Here is a 27,807-nt window from a genome sequence, read left to right on the forward strand (position 1 = left end):
ATAACTGTATTGTGTTTGTGCTGATGGAAGCCGTGGTGGCCAAGTCCCAGCAGAGCGTTACAGCCCTCATCTAGTAGACACATGCAGCCGCACATACTGGTCCATTCCCTACCTGCGTGTAATCTGGATGGGACACGTGAGTGTCATTATTATTGTGTCCCCAGATCTGGCATCATAGGACAATGAATTTATGGTGACCATAAGGTTGTGTAGATCCACCAGCCTGGCACCAGTCCAGCCCAAATGTCCTGACCCCTAGTCATGTATTGGGTCATTGTACTGGGATAACCTCTATATAGGTGTGTATGTGATGCCCCCTCTCTCTATATATATATATTATACAGCTGAGGTGTGCATGTGATGTCCTCTTTATATATTATACAGATGAGGTGTGCATGTGATATCCTCTATATATATTATACAGGTGAGGTGTGTATGTGATATCCTCTATATATATATATTATACAGATGAGGTGTGTGTGTGATGTCTTATATATATATATTATACAGCTGAGGTGTGAATGTGATGCCCTCTCTCTCTCTCTCTCTCTCTCTCTCTCTCTATCTATATATATATATATATATATATATATATATATTATACAGGGTAGGTGTGTATGTGATGTCCTCTATATATATTATACAGATGAGGTGTGTGTGTGATGTCCTCTATATATATTATACAGGTGAGGTGTGTATGTGATATCCTCTATACCTCTATATATATTATACAGCTGAGGTGTGCATGTGATGTCATATATATATATATATATATATATATATATATATTATACAGGTGAGGTGTGTATGTGATATCCTCTATATATACTATACAGATGAGGTGTGTGTGATGTCTTATATATATATATTATACAGCTGAGGTGTGTATGTGATGCCTTCTCTCTCTCTATATATATATATATATATTATACAGGGGAGGTGTGTATGTGATGTCCTCTATATATATTATACAGATGAGGTTGCATGTGATGTCCTCTATATATATTATACAGGTGAGGTGTGTATGTGATATCATCTATATATACTATACAGCTGAGGTGTGTGTGTGATGTCATATATATATATATATATATATATATATATATATATATATTATACAGCTGAGGTGTGTATGTGATGCCCTCTCTCTATATATATATATTATACAGGGGAGGTGTGTATGAGATGTCCTCTATATATTATACAGGTGAGGTGTGTATGTGATGTCCTCTATATATTATACAGGTGAGGTGTGTATGTGATGTCCTCTATATATATTATACAGCTGCGGTGTGTATGTGATGTCCTCTGTATATATTATACAGATGAGGTGTGTATGTGATGTCATATAGATATATTATACAGATAAGGTGTGTATGTGATGTCCTCTGTATATATTATATAGATGAGGAGTGTATGTGATGTCCTTTGTATACATTATACAGATGAGGTGTGTATGTGATGTCATATATGTAATACATTATACAGATGAGGTGTATATGGGTTGCTCTATATATCTGTATAAGAACCGTGTGTGTGTGTCTATGCAGTGGGTGGGGTTATCGCTGCCACCACCAGACTCCTCCTACGTGGCGTCTGGAACCACGGTTACCTCAGGCCCAAACGCTAGTACCTGAGTAGTACCTACTGGAGTGTGTGTGCGGCGACACGCTGCTGACACACCCTGACTGGCATCGATTGGTTCCCCACTGGTCACGGACCAGATCTCTGCTGCGGTAGCAGGCAGAGCGGAACTCGGAGACGCTGGATGCTATACCCAGAACAGCCGGAGAACGGAATTATTGCAGTAATTCTGTTGGTCGCTAGATAAAAGCAGTCGTCTTGGGCAATAGATGGTTTATTTGCTCAAAGTAGAAGCTCTACAAGTAATGTTACAGAACTCAGATCAGGTAGATTGTACAATTAACTCAGGGCTGAGCCCTCCTTTTATGCTACTCCAACACACAGTACCACAAGGGGTAAGCCCACCCTGTGGTCTCCAACCAATCATCTTAAGTGCATGAGATGTGCATGCATTAGGCAAATGCACAGTCAGCATTGACCCCTATGGACAGAGGGGAGTGGTTACTCTGAGCCACAGCCCACCTGGGGGGACCAGGTACCACCCAGGTGCCGGTCTGTCTGGCCAGGGGGGATGTTTCCCTCTAAAACGTACTTCCAGGATCCTGGTAGGGGAGGAGCTGAACACCTCTGACCCAGACATGAGCTCCAGAGATGGGCAGCCCTGATCCCCTGCCCGGGTCTCCTGCCCGCCGACGGAGAACCCAATGGAGCACCAAGGAACCACTCAGCTTGTTGGAAGCGTGCACAGTCTACCCCCCCTCCCCCCCCCCCCCCCAGCGCCTGGGTTCCTGGGCGCAGCCACTTCCCCATAGCCCCAGCGCGCTGGGGGTTAACCATTTATGCCACCCGCCGCAGCCTCTGACCTGGGCTGTGGCGCACCCACACCCTGCTGGTGCCCCCAGCGCGCCAGGGGTTAACGGCGGTGATTCGCCACGGCTGCAGCGTGGATGAGTCCCGGCTCCCCCTGGCGGCCGCCACACGCCGGGAGCCGGGGAATCCAGACTCCCCACGCTGGCCAACACTCCTGGAGATGGGGTGCACATAGGTTGTCCGCAGCTGCCGGTGGAGGACCGGGGCCGCGGCGCCCACACACATAAATAAAACAGTAGGTCCTGTTTGAATTTTGGCGCCAAGCGCCCTTTGTCCTGCGGCCGGTGCTGAATGGGGTTAACCCTTTCAGTCCCGCGGACGCCATTGTCCGTGTGCCGAGGCCTCCGGCCACAGTATCATGTATATTATTCTATGTATATGGATCAGAGCCGTCCTCGGTGCCCAGTGTGCGCTGTATGTATATTAGCCTGCGCCGCCGTGCGGCCTGTGGATGAGGTTACAGCCGCTCCCTCCCCAGGGTTGCTCTGCAGACGCCAGATGCCTTGTTGCCTGTCTCTGCCTCGCGTCTCCCCGTGGTTGGTAATTACATTTTGCTTCGGGTTTCATCACGTTCTACGACTTAACCCCTTCCTCCCCAGCGCTGCCAGTGACTGCGCTCTCTGTCACGGCTGGCTGAGGATGTCGGAGCCCAGTGGGGAATCTCCAGTGCAGAATGATATTGGTGAGGAAGACATTACTGGCGTCTCCATAGCAACCAGTCTTTATATAGAACTGTGCGCGCCGCGGCCTCATCCCTGCTGGATTATCTCAGGGCAAGGCCAGGGTGTTATACAGAGATTATATACAGGGTGTTATACGGAGATTATATACAGGGTGTAATACGGAGATTATATACAGGGTGTTATACGGAGATTATATACAGGGTGTAATACGGAGATTATATACAGGGTGTTATACAGATGATATATACTGGGTGTTATACGGAGATTATATACAGGGTGTAATACGGAGATTATATACATGGTGTTATACGGAGATTATATACAGGGTGTAATAGGGAGATTATATACAGGGTGTAATACGGAGATTATATACAGGGTGTTATACGGAGATTATATACAGGGTGTTATACGGAGATTATATACAGGGTGTAATACGGAGATTATATACAGGGTGTTATACGGAGATTATATACAGGGTGTTATACGGAGATTATACACAGGGTGTAATACGGGGATTATATACAGGGTGTTATACGGAGATTATATACAGGGTGTAATACGGAGATTATATACAGGGTGTTATACGGAGATTATATACAGGGTGTTATACGGAGATTATATACAGGGTGTTATACGGAGATTATATACAGGGTGTTATACGGAGATTATATACAGGGTGTTATACGGAGATTATATACAGGGTGTTATACGGAGATTATATACAGGGTGTTATACGGAGATTATATACAGGGTGTTATACGGAGATTATATACAGGGTGTTATACGGAGATTATATACAGGGTGTTATACGGAGATTATATACAGGGTGTAATACGGAGATTATATACAGGGTGTTATACAGATGATATATACTGGGTGTTATACGGAGATTATATACAGGGTGTAATACGGAGATTATATACAGGGTGTAATACGGAGATTATATACAGGGTGTTATACGGAGATTATATACAGGGTGTTATACGGAGATTATACACAGGGTGTAATACGGGGATTATATACAGGGTGTTATACGGAGATTATATACAGGGTGTAATACGGAGATTATATACAGGGTGTTATACGGAGATTATATACAGGGTGTTATACGGAGATTATATACAGGGTGTTATACGGAGATTATATACAGGGTGTTATACGGAGATTATATACAGGGTGTTATACGGAGATTATATACAGGGTGTTATACGGAGATTATATACAGGGTGTTATACGGAGATTATATACAGGGTGTTATACGGAGATTATATACAGGGTGTTATACGGAGATTATATACAGGGTGTAATACGGAGATTATATACAGGGTGTTATACGGAGATTATATACAGGGTGTTATACGGAGATTATATACAGGGTGTAATACGGAGATTATATACAGGGTGTTATACGGAGATTATATACAGGGTGTTATACGGAGATTATATACAGGGTGTTATACGGAGATTATATACAGGGTGTTATACGGAGATTATATACAGGGTGTTATACGGAGATTATATACAGGGTGTAATACGGAGATTATATACAGGGTGTTATACGGAGATTATATACAGGGTGTTATACGGAGATTATATACAGGGTGTTATACGGAGATTATATACAGGGTGTAATACGGAGATTATATACAGGGTGTTATACGGAGATTATATACAGGGTGTTATACGGAGATTATATACAGGGTGTAATACGGAGATTATATACAGGGTGTTATACGGAGATTATATACAGGGTGTTATACGGAGATTATATACAGGGTGTTATACGGAGATTATATACAGGGTGTTATACGGAGATTATATACAGGGTGTTATACGGAGATTATATACAGGGTGTTATACGGAGATTATATACAGGGTGTTATACGGAGATTATATACAGGGTGTTATACGGAGATTATATACAGGGTGTAATACGGAGATTATATACAGGGTGTAATACGGAGATTATATACAGGGTGTAATACAGAGATTATATACAGGGTGTAATACGGAGATTATATACAGGGTGTAATACGGAGATTATATACAGGGTGTAATACGGAGATTATATACAGGGTGTAATACGGAGATTATATACAGGGTGTAATACGGAGATTATATACAGGGTGTTATACGGAGATTATATACAGGGTGTTATACGGAGATTATATACAGGGTGTTATACGGAGATTATATACAGGGTGTTATACAGAGATTATATACAGGGTGTAATACGGAGATTATATACAGGGTGTTATACGGAGATTATATACAGGGTGTAATACGGAGATTATATACAGGGTGTAATACGGAGATTATATACAGGGTGTTATACGGAGATTATATACAGGGTGTAATACGGAGATTATATACAGGGTGTTATACAGATGATATATACTGGGTGTTATACGGAGATTATACACAGGGTGTTATACGGAGATTATACACAGGGTGTTATACGGAGATTATATACAGGGTGTAATACGGAGATTATATACAGGGTGTAATACGGAGATTATATACAGGGTGTAATACGGAGATTATATACAGGGTGTAATACGGAGATTATATACAGGGTGTAATACGGAGATTATATACAGGGTGTAATACGGAGATTATATACAGGGTGTAATACGGAGAGTATATACAGGGTGTTATACGGAGATTATATACAGGGTGTTATACGGAGATTATATACAGGGTGTTATACGGAGATTATATACAGGGTGTAATACGGAGATTATATACAGGGTGTTATACGGAGATTATATACAGGGTGTAATACGGAGATTATATACAGGGTGTAATACGGAGATTATATACAGGGTGTTATACGGAGATTATATACAGGGTGTAATACGGAGATTATATACAGGGTGTTATACAGATGATATATACTGGGTGTTATACGGAGATTATATACAGGGTGTTATACGGAGATTATACACAGGGTGTTATACGGAGATTATATACAGGGTGTAATACGGAGATTATATACAGGGTGTAATACAGAGATTATATACAGGGTGTAATACGGAGATTATATACAGGGTGTAATACGGAGATTATATACAGGGTGTAATACGGAGATTATATACAGGGTGTAATACGGAGATTATATACAGGGTGTAATACGGAGATTATATACAGGGTGTTATACGGAGATTATATACAGGGTGTTATACGGAGATTATATACAGGGTGTTATACGGAGATTATATACAGGGTGTAATACGGAGATTATATACAGGGTGTTATACGGAGATTATATACAGGGTGTTATACGGAGATTATATACAGGGTGTTATACGGAGATTATATACAGGGTGTTATACGGAGATTATATACAGGGTGTTATACGGAGATTATATACAGGGTGTTATACGGAGATTATATACAGGGTGTTATACGGAGATTATATACAGGGTGTAATACGGAGATTATATACAGGGTGTTATACGGAGATTATATACAGGGTGTAATACGGAGATTATATACAGGGTGTTATACGGAGATTATATACAGGGTGTTATACGGAGATTATATACAGGGTGTTATACGGAGATTATATACAGGGTGTTATACGGAGATTATATACAGGGTGTAATACGGAGATTATATACAGGGTGTTATACGGAGATTATATACAGGGCGTAATACGGAGATTATATACAGGGCGTTATACGGAGATTATATACAGGGTGTTATACGGAGATTATATACAGGGTGTAATACGGAGATTATACACAGGGTGTTATACGGAGATTATACACAGGGTGTTATACGGAGATTATACACAGGGTGTAATACGGAGATTATATACAGGGTGTAATACGGAGATTATATACAGGGTGTAATACGGAGATTATACACAGGGTGTTATACGGAGATTATACACAGGGTGTTATACGGAGATTATACACAGGGTGTAATACGGAGATTATATACAGGGTGTAATACGGAGAGTATATACAGGGTGTTATACGGAGATTATATACAGGGTGTTATACGGAGATTATATACAGGGTGTTATACGGAGATTATATACAGGGTGTTATACGGAGATTATATACAGGGTGTTATACGGAGATTATATACAGGGTGTTATACGGAGATTATATACAGGGTGTTATACGGAGATTATACACAGGGTGTAATACGGAGATTATACACAGGGTGTTATACGGAGATTATATACAGGGTGTTATACGGAGATTATATACAGGGTGTTATACGGAGATTATATACAGGGTGTTATACGGAGATTATATACAGGGTGTAATACGGAGATTATATACAGGGTGTTATACGGAGATTATATACAGGGTGTTATACGGAGATTATACACAGGGTGTTATACGGAGATTATACACAGGGTGTAATACGGAGATTATATACAGGGTGTAATACGGAGATTATATACAGGGTGTAATACGGAGAGTATATACAGGGTGTTATACGGAGAGTATATACAGGGTGTTATACGGAGATTATATACAGGGTGTTATACGGAGATTATATACAGGGTGTTATACGGAGATTATATACAGGGTGTAATACGGAGATTATACACAGGGTGTTATACGGAGATTATACACAGGGTGTTATACGGAGATTATACACAGGGTGTAATACGGAGATTATACACAGGGTGTTATACGGAGATTATATACAGGGTGTTATACGGAGATTATATACAGGGTGTTATACGGAGATTATATACAGGGTGTAATACGGAGATTATATACAGGGTGTAATACGGAGATTATACACAGGGTGTTATACGGAGATTATACACAGGGTGTAATACGGAGATTATACACAGGGTGTTATACGGAGATTATACACAGGGTGTTATACGGAGATTATATACAGGGTGTAATACGGAGATCATATACAGGGTGTAATACGGAGATTATATACAGGGTGTTATACGGAGATTATATACAGGGTGTTATACGGAGATTATATACAGGGTGTAATACGGAGATTATATACAGGGTGTAATACGGAGATTATATACAGGGTGTTATACGGAGATTATATACAGGGTGTTATACGGAGATTATATACAGGGTGTAATACGGAGATTATATACAGGGTGTTATACGGAGATTATATACAGGGTGTTATACGGAGATTATATACAGGGTGTAATACGGAGATTATATACAGGGTGTAATACGGAGATAATATACAGGGTGTTATACGGAGATTATATACAGGGTGTTATACGGAGATTATATACAGGGTGTTATACGGAGATTATATACAGGGTGTTATACGGAGATTATACACAGGGTGTTATACGGAGATTATACACAGGGTGTAATACGGAGATTATATACAGGGTGTAATACGGAGATTATATACAGGGTGTAATACGGAGATTATATACAGGGTGTAATACGGAGATTATATACAGGGTGTAATACGGAGATTATATACAGGGTGTAATACGGAGATTATATACAGGGTGTAATACGGAGATTATATACAGGGTGTTATACGGAGATTATACACAGGGTGTTATACGGAGATTATACACAGGGTGTTATACGGAGATTATATACAGGGTGTTATACGGAGATTATACACAGGGTGTTATACGGAGATTATACACAGGGTGTAATACGGAGATTATACACAGGGTGTAATACGGAGATTATATACAGGGTGTAATACGGAGATTATATACAGGGTGTAATACGGAGATTATATACAGGGTGTAATACGGAGATTATATACAGGGTGTAATACGGAGATTATATACAGGGTGTAATACGGAGATTATATACAGGGTGTAATACGGAGATTATATACAGGGTGTAATACGGAGATTATATACAGGGTGTTATACAGCGATTATATACAGGGTGTTATACGGCGATTATATACAGGGTGTTATACGGAGATTATATACAGGGTGTAATACGGAGATTATATACAGGGTGTTATACGGAGATTATATACAGGGTGTTATACGGAGATTATATACAGGGTGTAATACGGAGATTATATACAGGGTGTTATACAGATGATATATACTGGGTGTTATACAGAGATTATATACAGGGTGTAATACTGGGATTATATACAGGGTGTTATACGGAGATTATATACAGGGTGTTATACGGAGATTATATACAGGGTGTTATACGGAGATTATATACAGGGTGTAATACGGAGATTATATACAGGGTGTAATACGGAGATTATATACAGGGTGTAATACGGAGATTATATACAGGGTGTAATACGGAGATTATATACAGGGTGTAATAGGGAGATTATATACTGGGTGTTATACGGAGATTATATACAGGGTGTAATACGGAGATTATATACAGGGTGTTATACGGAGATTATATACAGGGTGTTATACGGAGATTATATACAGGGTGTAATATGGAGATTATATACAGGGTGTTATACGGAGATTATATACAGGGTGTCACTGAGATTATATACAGGGTGTTATACAGAGATTATATACAGGGTGTTATGCTGAGATTATATACAGGGTGTTATACGGAGATTATATACAGGGTGTAATACGGAGATTATATACAGGGTGTTATACGGAGATTATATACAGGGTGTAATACGGAGATTATATACAGGGTGTTATATGGAGATTATATACAGGGTGTAATACGGAGATTATATACAGGGTGTAATACGGAGATTATATACAGGGTGTAATACGGAGATTATATACAGGGTGTAATACGGAGATTATATACAGGGTGTTATACAGCGATTATATACAGGGTGTTATACGGCGATTATATACAGGGTGTTATACGGAGATTATATACAGGGTGTAATACGGAGATTATATACAGGGTGTAATACGGAGATTATATACAGGGTGTTATACGGAGATTATATACAGGGTGTTATACGGAGATTATATACAGGGTGTAATACGGAGATTATATACAGGGTGTTATACAGATGATATATACTGGGTGTTATACAGAGATTATATACAGGGTGTAATACTGGGATTATATACAGGGTGTTATACGGAGATTATATACAGGGTGTTATACGGAGATTATATACAGGGTGTTATACGGAGATTATATACAGGGTGTAATACGGAGATTATATACAGGGTGTAATACGGAGATTATATACAGGGTGTAATACGGAGATTATATACAGGGTGTAATACGGAGATTATATACAGGGTGTAATAGGGAGATTATATACTGGGTGTTATACGGAGATTATATACAGGGTGTAATACGGAGATTATATACAGGGTGTTATACGGAGATTATATACAGGGTGTTATACGGAGATTATATACAGGGTGTAATATGGAGATTATATACTGGGTGTTATACGGAGATTATATACAGGGTGTAATACGGAGATTATATACAGGGTGTTATACAGAGATTATATACAGGGTGTTATGCTGAGATTATATACAGGGTGTTATACGGAGATTATATACAGGGTGTAATACGGAGATTATATACAGGGTGTAATACGGAGATTATATACAGGGTGTTATACGGAGATTATATACAGGGTGTAATACGGAGATTATATACAGGGTGTTATATGGAGATTATATACAGGGCGTAATACGGAGATTATATACTGGGTGTTATACGGAGATTATATACAGGGCGTAATACGGAGATTATATACGGAGATTATATACAGGGTGTTATACGGAGATTATATACAGGGTATAATACGGAGATTATATACTGGGTGTTATATAGATGATATATACTGGGTGTTATACAGATGATATATACTGGGTGTTATACAGATGATATATACTGGGTGTTATACAGATGATATATACTGGGTGTTATACGGAGATTATATACAGGGTGTTATACGGAGATTATATACAGGGTGTTATACGGAGATTATATACAGGGTGTTATACGGAGATTATATACAGGGTGTTATACGGAGATTATATACAGGGTGTTCTACAGAGATTATATACAGGGTGTTATACGGAGATTATATACAGGGTGTTATACGGAGATTATATACAGGGTGTAATACGAGATTATATACAGGGTGTTATACGGAGATTATATACAGGGTGTAATACAGAGATTATATACAGGGTGTTATACGGCGATTATATACAGGGTGTAATACGGAGATTATATACAGGGTGTTATACAGAGATTATATACAGGGTGTTATACTGAGATTATATACAGGGTGTTATACTGAGATTATATACAGGGTGTTATACTGAGATTATATACAGGGTGTAATACGGAGATTATATACAGGGTGTAATACGGAGATTATATACAGGGTTTTATACGGAGATTATATACAGGGTGTAATACGGAGATTATATACAGGGCGTTATACGGAGATTATATACAGGGTGTTATACGGAGATTATATACAGGGTGTAATACGGAGATTATATACAGGGCGTTATACGGAGATTATATACAGGGTGTTATACGGAGATTATATACAGGGTGTAATACAGATATTATATACAGGGTGTTATACGGAGATTATATACAGGGTGTTATACGGAGATTATATACAGGGCGTTATACGGAGATTATATACAGGGCGTTATACGGAGATTATATACAGGGTGTTATACGGAGATTATATACAGGGTGTAATACGGAGATTATATACAGGGCGTTATACGGAGATTATATACAGGGCGTTATACGGAGATTATATACAGGGTGTTATACGGAGATTATATACAGGGTGTAATACGGAGATTATATACAGGGTGTTATACGGAGATTATATACAGGGTGTTATACGGAGATTATATACAGGGTGTTATACGTAGATTATGTTATACGGAGATTATATACAGGGTGTTATACGGAGATTATATACAGGGTGTTATACGGAGATTATATACAGGGTGTTATACGGAGATTATATACAGGGTGTTATACGGAGATTATATACAGGGTGTTATACGGAGATTATATACAGGGTGTTATACAGAGATTATATACAGGGTGTTATACGGAGATTATATACAGGGTGTTATACGGAGATTATATACAGGGTGTTATACGGAGATTATATACAGGGTGTTATACGTAGATTATATACAGGGTGTTATACGGAGATTATATACAGGGTGTTATACAGAGATTATATACAGGGTGTTATACGGAGATTATATACTGGGTGTTATATGGAGATTATATACAGGGTGTTATACGGAGATTATATACAGGGTGTTATACGGAGATTATATACAGGGTGTAATACGGAGATTATATACAGGGTGTTATACGGAGGCTGTGTGCCCGGTGTTATACGGAGGCTGTGTGCCCGGTGTTATACGGAGGCTGTGTGCCCGGTGTTATACGGAGGCTGTATGCCCACTGTTATACGGAGGCTGTATGCCCACTGTTATACGGAGGCTGTATGCCCACTGTTATACGGAGGCTGTATGCCCACTGTTATACGGAGGCTGTATGCCCGGTGTTATACGGAGGCTGTATGCCCACTGTTATACGGAGGCTGTATACCCACTGTTATACGGAGGCTGTATGCCCGGTGTTATACGGAGGCTGTATGCCCGGTGTTATACAGAGGCTGTGTGCCCGGTGTTATACAGAGACTATATGCCCACTGTTATACGGAGGCTGTGTGCCCGGTGTTATACGGAGGCTGTATGCCCACTGTTATACGGAGGCTGTATGCCCACTGTTATACGGAGGCTGTATGCCCACTGTTATACGGAGGCTGTATGCCCACTGTTATACAGAGGCTGTATGCCCACTGTTATACACATGTTAGCCGTGCACTTAGAATAGGCTACTTCTGCCCACCCAGTGGGTATATATACAGTGATATGAGAAGTGTTGTGTTCTCTCCTGATAGTACATAGCCCCTGTCTCTCTCTACCAGGTTAATGGAAGTGAAAGCGATTTCTGGGCTTTTCTCTTGCAGCCCCTGCGATCCCCCTTCACCCCAGCCGGACCCCTCTCAGTCCCTTATTACAGTGAGCGAGGCGGCCCATGACAGTGTGCGTGTGTGTATGTGTGGGGGGGGGGTCAGTGTGTGTGTGTATGTCTGTGGGGGGGTTGTTACCCTGCATTATACCCTGTGTTATACCCTTCAGTGCACCCTGCAGGTGACAGGAATCCACCCCCCGCCCGCTCCTGCCCACCCGGCACATTGCTTGTGGCCCCCTTAGGCTAGCAGAGCCCATATCCTCCTATAACACTCTCTGGGGTCTTGTTAATGGATTTCCCCGGTTCAGTGAAGCTCTCCCACTGGGGCTTGTTAATAGGATTTCGGTTCGGAGCCCCCGGAGAGCGGATCTGGAGCTGTGACACGTGGAGCACACACCGGCTGCAGCATCGTCTGTGGCGCTCATCATCGTGCCTTGGCGTGTGCGCAGTGCGACTGCGTAAATCCCGGGACTGTGCCCATCGGTGTAACCCACATACTAGGGCTCATAAATAGGTCTGCAGCCAACTAGTGTCCTGCGAAAGAGGGAACAGCGCATCCATATATTATCCACGCAATCACGCTGGAGAACATACAAACTCCACACAGACAGGACTTGCTTTTCCGCCATTACAGTATTACATACTGTACCCACATGTATCAATATAGGGGTTCTGTAAAATGGTGCCCACCGCCCCGCTGGCTGTCCCCCAAGTGTCACTCATGAGTAGAACGTCTGTGTCCCCCCCCAATGAATAGGCAGAGGAATATACCATCTGCAGCCACATATCTGCCTGGGAATGGGAACTATGTCATACTACGCTGTTGTGCAATGGTAAACATTGGCTATTGACCGTAGGTTCACGACCTTTCTCTTGGCCAGCACCCAGATAGGCAGTGAGTCAGCGCCGTCACCGCGGGTAGGAATTAATCATGTCGTTCCTTTTACTCATTTTGAAATTCGTCTTTTAATGTAAACGCTTCCAGCATCCCGGGATGAGCGACAGCATTCACACCTGTGCTAGTGAACATGTGGTCTGGTCCTCATGTGGCTGTAAAGTCTCCCAGGCCTCAGTCCTGCTCCCACTAAGTGTGTTCCTAATTGTAGTGCACCCCTGGATAGGATCCTTAGGTCCTGGTGTCAGGTGTCATCAGGGTCTCCCCTCCGCTTGTCACCCCCCCCCCCCCCCCGCCTGTACTGAGTGTGAGAGCCGGTCATCAGTCCTAATATAAGGCAGGGGAGCACAGTGATCACCTGCAGCAGAGTCCCCGCAGTGCACATTAAAGCCCAATGTCACATTGGGACATTATTTGCATATCATTTGCATATTGAATGGGGCCTGCGTCTCACTATAATACATAGCACCTGCCTCCATCTGTAGGACAGGTCACATGACATGAATATACGGGGCAGTACTCTGCAGCGCTCACTATGACTGTGCACATAACATGAAGATGGAAGCTGCGTGTATTGTATGTAACTAGTATTATTGGGGGTCCTCACTATATCTGCCATAAGGGGATCAGTCATAATCTGGGGCACAACAGCGTCCCCCATCCTCTACCACAGTGTTATCTGACAGGCAAGGATGCTCCCTTCTGCCCGGCAACAGCCTCTGATTGGTGGGTGGCAGGGGACGTGGAGGTGAGACAGGAATGGAGATGAGGCATCTCTGCATTTGCCACCCGTGCCAACGTTATAGATTCTGTATCCAGATGCCAACCCTGCATTATAGGTTCTACGTTATATAGGTGCTGGGCACAGATGCGTTACGTCTGCTGGTGTGATTCTCCCACGCTCCCTCTCCTACCTGCAGTATGTGTGTAATGTGCTTATATAGATCTATAATATCTCTGGAGGTCCGGCAGTACTCTCATATATATATAGTGCAGGGCCCTGGTCTCCTACCTGCAGTATGTGTGTAATGTGCTTATATAGATCTATACAATCTCTGGAGGTCCGGCAGTACTCTCATATATATAGTGCAGAGTCCTGGTCTGCTACCTGCAGTATGTGTATAATGTGCTTATATAGATCTATAATATCTCTGGAGGTCCGGCAGTACTCTCATATATATAGTGCAGAGCCCTGGTCTCCTACCTGCAGTATGTGTATAATGTGCTTATATAGATCTATACAATCTCTGGAGGTCCGACAGTACTCTCATATATATAGTGCAGAGCCCTGGTCTCCTACCTGCAGTATGTGTGTAATGTGCTTATATAGATCTATACAATCTCTGGAGGTCCGGCAGTACTCTCATATATATAGTGCAGAGCCCTGGTCTCCTACCTGCAGTATGTGTGTGTAATGTGCTTATATAGATCTATACAATCTCTGGAGGTCCGGCAGTACTCTCATATATATATAGTGCAGAGCCCTGGTCTCCTACCTGCAGTATGTGTGTAATGTGCTTATATAGATCTATAATATCTCTGGTGGTCCGGCAGTACTCCCATATATATAGTGCAGAGCCCTGGTCTCCTACCTGCAGTATGTGTATAATGTGCTTATATAGATCTATACAATCTCTGGAGGTCCGGCAGTACTCTCATATATATATATAGTGCAGAGCCCTGGTCTCCTACCTGCAGTATGTGTGTAATGTGCTTATATAGATCTATACAATCTCTGGATGTCCGGCAGTACTCTCATATATATAGTGCAGAGCCCTGGTCTCCTACCTGCAGTATGTGTATAATGTGCTTATATAGATCTATACAATCTCTGGAGGTCCGGCAGTACTCTCATATATATAGTGCAGAGCCCTGGTCTCCTACCTGCAGTATGTGTGCAATGTGCTTATATAGATCTATACAATCTCTGGAGGTCCGGCAGTACTCTCATATATATAGTGCAGAGCCCTGGTCTCCTACCTGCAGTATGTGTGTAATGTGCTTATATAGATCTATACAATCTCTGGAGGTCCGGCAGTACTCTCATATATATATAGTGCAGAGCCCTGGTCTTCTACCTGCAGTATGTGTATAATGTGCTTATATAGATCTATACAATCTCTGGAGGTCCGGCAGTACTCTCATATATATAGTGCAGAGCCCTGGTCTCCTACCTGCAGTATGTGTGTAATGTGCTTATATAGATCTATACAATCTCTGGAGGTCCGGCAGTACTCTCATATATATAGTGCAGAGCCCTGGTCTGCTACCTGCAGTATGTGTGTAATGTGCTTATATAGATCTATACAATCTCTGGAGGTCCGGCAGTACTCTCATATATATATATAGTGCAGAGCCCTGGTCTCCTACCTGCAGTATGTGTGTAATGTGCTTATATAGATCTATACAATCTCTGGAGGTCCGGCAGTACTCTCATATATATATAGTGCAGAGCCCTGGTCTCCTACCTGCAGTATGTGTGTAATGTGCTTATATAGATCTATACAATCTCTGGAGGTCCGGCAGTACTCTCATATATATAGTGCAGAGCCCTGGTCTCCTACCTGCAGTATGTGTGTAATGTGCTTATATAGATCTATACACTCTCTGGAGGTCCGGCAGTACTCTCATATATATATATATATAGTGCAGAGCCCTGGTCTGCTACCTGCAGTATGTGTGTAATGTGCTTATATAGATCTATAATATCTCTGGAGGTCCGGCAGTACTCTCATATATATAGTGCAGAGCCCTGGTCTCCTACCTGCAGTATGTGTATAATGTGCTTATATAGATCTATACAATCTCTGGAGGTCCGGCAGTACTCTCATATATATAGTGCAGAGCCCTGGTCTCCTACCTGCAGTATGTGTGTAATGTGCTTATATAGATCTATAATATCTCTGGAGGTCCGGCAGTACTCACATATATATAGTGCAGAGCCCTGGTCTTCTACCTGCAGTATGTGTATAATGTGCTTATATAGATCTATAATATCTCTGGAGGTCCGGCAGTACTCTCATATATATAGTGCAGAGCCCTGGTCTCCTACCTGCAGTATGTGTGTAATGTGCTTATATAGATCTATACAATCTCTGGAGGTCCGGCAGTACTCTCATATATATAGTGCAGAGCCCTGGTCTCCTACCTGCAGTATGTGTGTAATGTGCTTATATAGATCTATAATATCTCTGGAGGTCCGGCAGTACTCTCATATATATAGTGCAGAGCCCTGGTCTCCTACCTGCAGTATGTGTATAATGTGCTTATATAGATCTATACAATCTCTGGAGGTCCGGCAGTACTCTCATATATATAGTGCAGAGCCCTGGTCTCCTACCTGCAGTATGTGTATAATGTGCTTATATAGATCTATACAATCTCTGGAGGTCCGGCAGTACTCACATATATATAGTGCAGAGCCCTGGTCTCCTACCTGCAGTATGTGTGTAATGTGCTTATATAGATCTATAATATCTCTGGAGGTCCGGCAGTACTCTCATATATATATAGTGCAGAGCCCTGGTCTCCTACCTGCAGTATGTGTGTAATGTGCTTATATAGATCTATACAATCTCTGGAGGTCCGGCAGTACTCTCATATATATAGTGCAGAGCCCTGGTCTCCTACCTGCAGTATGTGTATAATGTGCTTATATAGATCTATACTATCTCTGGAGGTCCGCCAGTACTCTCATATATATATAGTGCAGAGCCCTGGTCTCCTACCTGCAGTATGTGTGTAATGTGCTTATATAGATCTATACAATCTCTGGAGGTCCGGCAGTACTCTCATATATATAGTGCAGGGCCCTGGTCTCCTACCTGCAGTATGTGTATAATGTGCTTATATAGATCTATAATATCTCTGGAGGTCCGGCAGTACTCTCATATATATATATATAGTGCAGAGCCCTGGTCTCCTACCTGCAGTATGTGTGTAATGTGCTTATATAGATCTATACAATCTCTGGAGGTCCGGCAGTACTCTCATATATATAGTGCAGAGCCCTGGTCTCCTACCTGCAGTATGTGTGTAATGTGCTTATATAGATCTATAATATCTCTGGAGGTCCGGCAGTACTCTCATATATATAGTGCAGAGCCCTGGTCTCCTACCTGCAGTATGTGTATAATGTGCTTATATAGATCTATACAATCTCTGGAGGTCCGGCAGTACTCTCATATATATAGTGCAGAGCCCTGGTCTCCTACCTGCAGTATGTGTGTAATGTGCTTATATAGATCTATAATATCTCTGGAGGTCCGGCAGTACTCTCATATATATAGTGCAGAGCCCTGGTCTCCTACCTGCAGTATGTGTATAATGTGCTTATATAGATCTATACAATCTCTGGAGGTCCGGCAGTACTCTCATATATATAGTGCAGAGCCCTGGTCTCCTACCTGCAGTATGTGTATAATGTGCTTATATAGATCTATACTATCTCTGGAGGTCCGGCAGTACTCTCATATATATATAGTGCAGAGCCCTGGTCTCCTACCTGCAGTATGTGTGTAATGTGCTTATATAGATCTATACAATCTCTGGAGGTCCGGCAGTACTCTCATATATATATAGTGCAGAGCCCTGGTCTCCTACCTGCAGTATGTGTGTAATGTGCTTATATAGATCTATACAATCTCTGGAGGTCCGGCAGTACTCTCATATATATAGTGCAGAGCCCTGGTCTCCTACCTGCAGTATGTGTATAATGTGCTTATATAGATCTATACAATCTCTGGAGGTCCGGCAGTACTCTCATATATATAGTGCAGAGCCCTGGTCTCCTACCTGCAGTATGTGTGTAATGTGCTTATATAGATCTATACAATCTCTGGAGGTCCAGCAGTACTCTCATATATATAGTGCAGAGCCCTGGTCTGCTACCTGCAGTATGTGTGTAATGTGCTTATATAGATCTATACAATCTCTGGAGGTCCGGCAGTACTCTCATATATATATAGTGCAGAGCCCTGGTCTCCTACCTGAGGTATGTGTATAATGTGCTTATATAGATCTATAATATCTCTGGAGGTCCGGCAGTACTCTCATATATATAGTGCAGAGCCCTGGTCTCCTACCTGCAGTATGTGTGTAATGTGCTTATATAGATCTATACAATCTCTGGAGGTCCGGCAGTACTCTCATATATATAGTGCAGAGCCCTGGTCTCCTACCTGCAGTATGTGTATAATGTGCTTATATAGATCTATACAATCTCTTGAGGTCCGGCAGTACTCTCATATATATAGTGCAGAGCCCTGGTCTCCTACCTGCAGTATGTGTATAATGTGCTTATATAGATCTATAATATCTCTGGAGGTCCGGCAGTACTCTCATATATATATAGTGCAGAGCCCTGGTCTCCTACCTGCAGTATGTGTGTAATGTGCTTATATAGATCTATACAATCTCTGGAGGTCCGGCAGTACTCTCATATATATAGTGCAGAGCCCTGGTCTCCTACCTGCAGTATGTGTGTAATGTGCTTATATAGATCTATACAATCTCTGGAGGTCCGGCAGTACTCTCATATATATAGTGCAGAGCCCTGGTCTCCTACCTGCAGTATGTGTGTAATGTGCTTATATAGATCTATAATATCTCTGGTGGTCCGGCAGTACTCTCATATATATATAGTGCAGAGCCCTGGTCTCCTACCTGCAGTATGTGTATAATGTGCTTATATAGATCTATACAATCTCTGGAGGTCCGGCAGTACTCTCATATATATAGTGCAGAGCCCTGGTCTCCTACCTGCAGTATGTGTATAATGTGCTTATATAGATCTATACAATCTCTGGAGGTCCGGCAGTACTCTCATATATATAGTGCAGAGCCCTGGTCTCCTACCTGCAGTATGTGTGTAATGTGCTTATATAGATCTATAATATCTCTGGAGGTCCGGCAGTACTCTCATATATATAGTGCAGAGCCCTGGTCTCCTACCTGCAGTATGTGTATAATGTGCTTATATAGATCTATAATATCTCTGGAGGTCCGGCAGTACTCTCATATATATAGTGCAGAGCCCTGGTATCCTACCTGCAGTATGTGTGTAATGTGCTTATATAGATCTATACAATCTCTGGAGGTTCGGCAGTACTCTCATTCATATAGTGCAGAGCCCTGGTCTCCTACCTGCAGTATGTGTGTAATGTGCTTATATAGATCTATAATATCTCTGGAGGTCCGGCAGTACTCCCATATATATAGTGCAGAGCCCTGGTCTCCTACCTGCAGTATGTGTGTAATGTGCTTATATAGATCTATAATATCTCTGGAGGTCCGGCAGTACTCTCATATATATATAGTGCAGAGCCCTGGTCTCCTACCTGCAGTATGTGTATAATGTGCTTATATAGATCTATACAATCTCTGGAGGTCCGGCAGTACTCTCATATATATAGTGCAGAGCCCTGGTCTCCTACCTGCAGTATGTGTGTAATGTGCTTATATAGATCTATAATATCTCTGGAGGTCCGGCAGTACTCTCATATATATAGTGCAGAGCCCTGGTCTCCTACCTGCAGTATGTGTATAATGTGCTTATATAGATCTATACAATCTCTGGAGGTCCGGCAGTACTCTCATATATATAGTGCAGAGCCCTGGTCTGCTACCTGCAGTATGTGTATAATGTGCTTATATAGATCTATACAATCTCTGGAGGTCCGGCAGTACTCTCATATATATAGTGCAGAGCCCTGGTCTCCTACCTGCAGTATGTGTGTAATGTGCTTATATAGATCTATACACTCTCTGGAGGTCCGGCAGTACTCTCATATATATAGTGCAGGGCCCTGGTCTCCTACCTGCAGTATGTGTGTAATGTGCTTATATAGATCTATACAATCTCTGGAGGTCCGGCAGTACTCTCATATATATATAGTGCAGAGCCCTGGTCTCCTACCTGCAGTATGTGTGTAATGTGCTTATATAGATCTATGCAATCTCTGGAGGTCCGGCAGTACTCTCATATATATAGTGCAGAGCCCTGGTCTCCTACCTGCAGTATGTGTGTAATGTGCTTATATAGATCTATACAATCTCTGGAGGTCCGGCAGTACTCACATATATATAGTGCAGTGCCCTGGTCTCCTACCTGCAGTATGTGTGTAATGTGCTTATATAGATCTATAATATCTCTGGAGGTCCGGCAGTACTCTCATATATATAGTGCAGAGCCCTGGTCTCCTACCTGCAGTATGTGTATAATGTGCTGATATAGATCTATAATATCTCTGGAGGTCCGGCAGTACTCTTATATATATAGTGCAGAGCCCTGGTCTCCTACCTGCAGTATGTGTGTAATGTGCTTATATAGATCTATACAATCTCTGGTGGTCCGGCAGTACTCTCATATATATAGTGCAGAGCCCTGGTCTCCTACCTGCAGTATGTGTATAATGTGCTTATATAGATCTATACAATCTCTGGAGGTCCGGCAGTACTGTCATATATATAGTGCAGAGCCCTGGTCTCCTACCTGCAGTATGTGTATAATGTGCTTATATAGATCTATACAATCTCTGGAGGTCCGGCAGTACTCTCATATATATAGTGCAGAGCCCTGGTCTCCTACCTGCAGTATGTGTGTAATGTGCTTATATAGATCTATAATATCTCTGGAGGTCCGGCAGTACTCTCATATATATAGTGCAGAGCCCTGGTCTCCTACCTGCAGTATGTGTATAATGTGCTTATATAGATCTATACAATCTCTGGAGGTCCGGCAGTACTCTCATATATATAGTGCAGAGTCCTGGTCTGCTACCTGCAGTATGTGTATAATGTGCTTATATAGATCTATACAATCTCTGGTGGTCCGGCAGTACTCTCATATATATAGTGCAGAGCCCTGGTCTGCTACCTGCAGTATGTGTGTAATGTGCTTATATAGATCTATACACTCTCTGGAGGTCTGGCAGTACTCTCATATATATATATAGTGCAGAGCCCTGGTCTCCTACCTGCAGTATGTGTATAATGTGCTTATATAGATCTATACAATCTCTGGAGGTCCGGCAGTACTCTCATATATATAGTGCAGAGCCCTGGTATCCTACCTGCAGTATGTGTGTAATGTGCTTATATAGATCTATACAATCTCTGGAGGTCCGGCAGTACTCTCATATATATAGTGCAGAGCCCTGGTCTCCTACCTGCAGTATGTGTATAATGTGCTTATATAGATCTATACAATCTCTGGAGGTCCGGCAGTACTCTCATATATATAGTGCAGAGCCCTGGTCTCCTACCTGCAGTATGTGTGTAATGTGCTTATATAGATCTATACAATCTCTGGAGGTCCGGCAGTACTCTCATATATATATATATAGTGCAGAGCCCTGGTCTCCTACCTGCAGTATGTGTGTAATGTGCTTATATAGATCTATAATATCTCTGGAGGTCCAGCAGTACTCTCATATATATAGTGCAGAGCCCTGGTCTCCTACCTGCAGTATGTGTGTAATGTGCTTATATAGATCTATAATATCTCTGGAGGTCCGGCAGTACTCTCATATATATAGTGCAGAGCCCTGGTCTCCTACCTGCAGTATGTGTATAATGTGCTTATATAGATCTATACAATCTCTGGAGGTCCGGCAGTACTCTCATATATATAGTGCAGAGCCCTGGTCTCCTACCTGCAGTATGTGTGTAATGTGCTTATATAGATCTATAATATCTCTGGAGGTCCAGCAGTACTCTCATATATATAGTGCAGAGCCCTGGTCTCCTACCTGCAGTATGTGTGTAATGTGCTTATATAGATCTATACAATCTCTGGAGGTCCGGCAGTACTGTCATATATATATAGTGCAGAGCCCTGGTCTCCTACCTCCCCTGCGCTGTCTGTATAATGTGTTCCCTGTATACTGTATACATACAGTCAGGTCCATAAATATTGGGACAGCGACACAATTCTCATATGGCCACAGTGGACTTGAAATGAACCAAACAAGATGAGCTGTATCTGCAGACTTTCAGCATTAATTTGATGGTATTTAACGTCCGGATCAGGTGACTGGTGTACGAATTACAATGGTTTCTATATGCGCCTTCCACTTTTTAAGGGACCAAAAGTAATGGGACAAACTAAATCCTAAATTAATGTTTCACTTTGTAATACTTTGCAGTCAGTTACAGCCTGAAGTCTGGAACACATAGACATCACCAGACGCTGGCATACCTCCCAACTTCTGTGTTGGGGAAGCGCGAGCGCCCCAAAAGGGGGCGGGGCGTATGCAAATGAGGGCACGGCTTATGCTAACATGCTAACAGGTCATTGCACGACGGCCGTTTCGGTGCTAGTATGCACCTTAGTATGCACATGATTAAGGTGCATAATAGCAGCGAAACGGCCGTCGTGCAATGACCTGTCTATGGCGGAGGACCATGCCTGTTTAGTATTCCCATGTTATTGGATGCATTTGAATCTGCTTTATGGACTCCTCTTGCTGATTTTTTGTCACTCTTGCACTTTATATGCCATAAACATATGTTGCTGGTCTTCAGTTCCACTATATATATATATATATATATATATTACTCCAAGTAGGCGGCACTCACACAGGCTTGCCTTCTCTGGAGAGACCAGATGCAGCATTGGAGTTCTTTTACCATATCCTGGATGATTGACCTACCATTCACATTATAGGTAAAAATAATTTGCGGGAGAGGAGGCCAACTGGATTATTTTTATCTATTAATCTTTTAGGCATTATATTGCCATCTTTTTAATTGCACAGTAAGAATTGGACATATTAATTAGGATATATCAAGCCTTAAACAGATAGAGGCACTGGAGAAAAATAAGGAGTTAATCACTTCACCCAGTCGCTTTAATCTTACACAAAAAAATTTATGTTTTCCCTGATGAAGTCTCTGTGAGACGAAACGCGTTGGAAACTGTCTACTCGTTGATTTTACTCAGATAATCCTCTGAAGACCAATAAATAAGTGCTGGAAGATTCCTCTTATGTGCTTCATTGGATACGATTGTGTTATTTGGACATTTACATTATAATTGTTGGCGCCATACCACTATTGGGTAAAAGTGTTGTGGTCTGTTTGTTCCCTACCCCTCAGGGAGCATAGTGGTGAGGCTGCCTGATATCTATTAACTAAGTGTGTTAAACAGGCTATTAGCGCGATTTGGAATCTTGGGGATATACATATATATATACATATATATATATATATATATACATGTAGTCAGAGAGGTAGGTGCACCTATATGTATGTACTCAGATAGGTAGGTGCACCTATATGTATGTACTCAGAGAGGGGTAGCTGCACCTATATGTATGTACTCAGAGAGGTAGGTGCACCTATATGTATGTACTCAGATAGGTAGGTGCATCTATATGTATGTACTCAGGGGTAGGTGCACCTATATGTATGTACTCAGAGAGGGGTAGGTGCACCTATATGTATGTACTCAGGGGTAGGTGCACCTATATGTATGTACTCAGAGAGGGGTAGCTGCACCTATATGTATGTACTCAGAGAGGTAGGTGCACCTATATGTATGTACTCAGATAGGTAGGTGCATCTATATGTATGTACTCAGGGGTAGGTGCACCTATATGTATGTACTCAGAGAGGTAGGTGCACCTATATGTATGTACTCAGGGGTAGGTGCACCTATATGTATGTACTCAGAGAGGGGTAGGTGCACCTACATGTATGTTCTCAGAGAGGTAGGTGCACCTATATGTATGTACTCAGAGGGGTAGGTGCACCTATGTAGTGTGTGTGTGTGTATGTATGTATGTATTTATTTATTCATTCAGAGAGAGGTAGCTGCACCTATATGTATGTACTCAGAGAGAGGTAGGTGCACCTATGTGCTGTGTGTATGTATGTATGTATGTATGTATGTATGCACCTATATGTATGTACTCAGGGATGGGTAGGTACACCTATATGATGTGTGTGTATGTATGTGTGCATCTACCTATATGTATGTACTCAGGGAGGGGTAGGTGCACCTATATGCATGTACTAAGAGAGGTAGGTGCACCTATATGTATGTACTCAGAGAGGTAGGTGCACCTATATGATGTGTGTATGTATGTATGTATGTATGTATGTATGTATGTGTGCACCTACCTATATGTATGTACTCAGGGAGGGGTAGGTACACCCATATGATGTGTGTGTATGCATGTGCACCTACCTATATGTATGTACTCAGGGAGGGGTAGGTGCACCTATATGATGTGTGTATGTGTGCACCTACCTATATGTATGTACTCAGAGAGGTAGGTGCACCTATATGCATGTACTCAGAGAGGTAGGTGCACCTATATGTATGTACTCAGAGAGGTAGGTGCAACTATATGATGTGTGTATGTGTGCACCTACCTATATGTATGTACTCAGGGAGGGGTAGGTACACCTATATGATGTGTGTGTATGTATGTATGTATGTATGTATGTGTGCACCTACCTATATGTATGTACTCAGGGAGGGGTAGGTACACCTATATGATGTGTGTGTATGTATGTGTGCACCTACCTATATGTATGTACTCAGGGAGGGGTAGGTGCACCTATATGATGTGTGTGTGTGTATGTATGTGTGTGTGCACCTACCTATATGTATGTACTCAGGGAGGGGTAGGTGCACCTATGTGCTGTATGTATGTATGTATGTATGTATGCACCTATATGTATGTATTCAGAGAGAGGTAGATGCACCTATATGCTGTGTGTATGTATTATGTATGTATGTATGCACCTATATGTATGTACTCAGAGAGGGGTAGGTGCTTCTATATGATGTGTGTATGTATGTGTGCACCTACCTATATGTATGTACTCAGGGGGGGGGTAGGTGCACCTATATGCATGTACTAAGAGAGGTAGGTGCACCTATATGTATGTACTCAGAGAGGTAGGTGCACCTATATGATGTGTGTATGTATGTGTGCACCTACCTATATGTATGTACTCAGGGAGGGGTAGGTGCAACTATATGATGTGTGTATGTGTGCACCTACCTATATGTATGTACTCAGGGAGGGGTAGGTACACCTATATGATGTGTGTGTATGTATGTATGTATGTATGTATGTATGTGTGCACCTACCTATATGTATGTACTCAGGGAGGGGTAGGTACACCTATATGATGTGTGTGTATGTATGTGTGCACCTACCTATATGTATGTACTCAGGGAGGGGTAGGTGCACCTATATGTATGTACTCAGGGAGGGGTAGGTGCACCTATATGATGTGTGTGTATGTATGTGTGCACCTACCTATATGTATGTACTCAGGGAGGGGTAGGTGCACCTATATGTATGTACTCAGGGAGGGGTAGGTGCACCTATATGATGTGTGTGTATGTATGTGTGCACCTACCTATGTGTATGTACTCAGGGAGGGGTAGGTGCACCTATGTGCTGTATGTATGTATGTATGTATGTATGTATGCACCTATATGTATGTATTCAGAGAGAGGTAGATGCACCTATATGCTGTGTGTATGTATTATGTATGTATGTATGTATGCACCTATATGTATGTACTCAGAGAGGGGTAGGTGCTTCTATATGATGTGTGTATGTATGTGTGCACCTACCTATATGTATGTACTCAGGGGTAGGTGCACCTATATGTATGCACTCAGGGGTAGGTGCACCTATATGTATGCACTCAGAGGTAGGTGCACCTATATGTATGCACTCGGGGGTAGGTGCACCTATATGTATGTACTCAGGGGTAGGTGCACCTATATGCATGCACTCAGAGGTAGGTGCACCTATATGCATGCACTCAGAGGTAGGTGCACCTATATGTATGCACTCAGAGGTAGGTGCACCTACATGACGAGCCTGTCTCTCCCCAGCAGACACTGTATATGCAGACCGTGCTGGCTCCATTCCAGCGTGTGCGGCCCCCTCCTCTCTCTCCCCTGCCCCCCCCTCCCCTCCTCAGCCAACCACATAACACCACCAGGAACACGTGAGGTGCTGTTTTAGACAAAGAAAATCCTCAGTTCTTTCCCCCTTTGGCCCCCGAACCTATACACCCTCTCCCCCCTCCTTCCAATCCAGCTGCAATATCAGACAGAGGGTGAGGGGGGAGAGGAGGAGTGGGGGACGCTGGGGGGCGTGAGGACAGAACACCTGACTGCATCCTCATTGCCGAGCGGCACCAGGGTTTATGGGTATGTCCCTTAACCTTTTTCCATCAGGGGATGTAGATGTGGTGGTGTGGGGGGGTTGTCTTCCTGCTGAGTGAGTGTGGTGGTGGTGGTTTAGGGGTCTTCCTGCTGAGTGAGTGTGAGAGGAGACGGGGATACCAGAGCGAATGAGGACGCAGAGTGCTGAGTAAGATCTCTATTGGGGGTGGGGAGGATGGAGGCAGAAGGATGGAGCTGGCACCCTCCTCCAGGATGAGCCGCAGATGAGTGCCAGCGAGGGGGATTCCGCGTGACGGCAGAACCGCACCGGGCCCCTCGGCACTGCCGGCAAGGTCGGGATATAATGGATGTTATTGGTGTAGTTTGTTACGTGATACAGTCAGCCGGGATCCCCGTGTATTGTCCTATGTATTATTAGTGCTGGGATGCCCTTCTGTAACGTCACACGTATTACCTTTCTGCCGGAGACGTTCCGCGCTGTTCCTGTGTGTTACCTGCTGGAGGTGAGCGTCTGTGCAGTCAGTGACACCTGGCTACACCTGTACGTGTCATAATACAGAGATGTGGCGTCCCCGCAGCCTCAGCGTAACCCCAGCATAACATGGAGTGTACCGGTGTATAGTCCTGGGGTAATACGGTAACAGCCGGAGCGCCTAG

General features: G+C 42.4%; 1 protein-coding gene across 5 annotated transcripts in view; it reads left to right on the forward strand.

Annotated features, from left to right (window-relative positions):
- The window catches only part of LOC146064915 (DNA (cytosine-5)-methyltransferase 3A-like), a 196,320-nt gene that overhangs the window by 85,997 nt on the left and 82,516 nt on the right, over positions 1 to 27,807 (forward strand). The gene's annotated exons all lie outside the window — the stretch shown is intronic.

The sequence above is a fragment of the Crinia signifera genome, chromosome 3 (assembly GCF_055691185.1).
Source record: "Crinia signifera chromosome 3, ASM5569118v1, whole genome shotgun sequence".
In the NCBI taxonomy this organism is placed as follows: domain Eukaryota; kingdom Metazoa; phylum Chordata; class Amphibia; order Anura; family Myobatrachidae; genus Crinia; species Crinia signifera.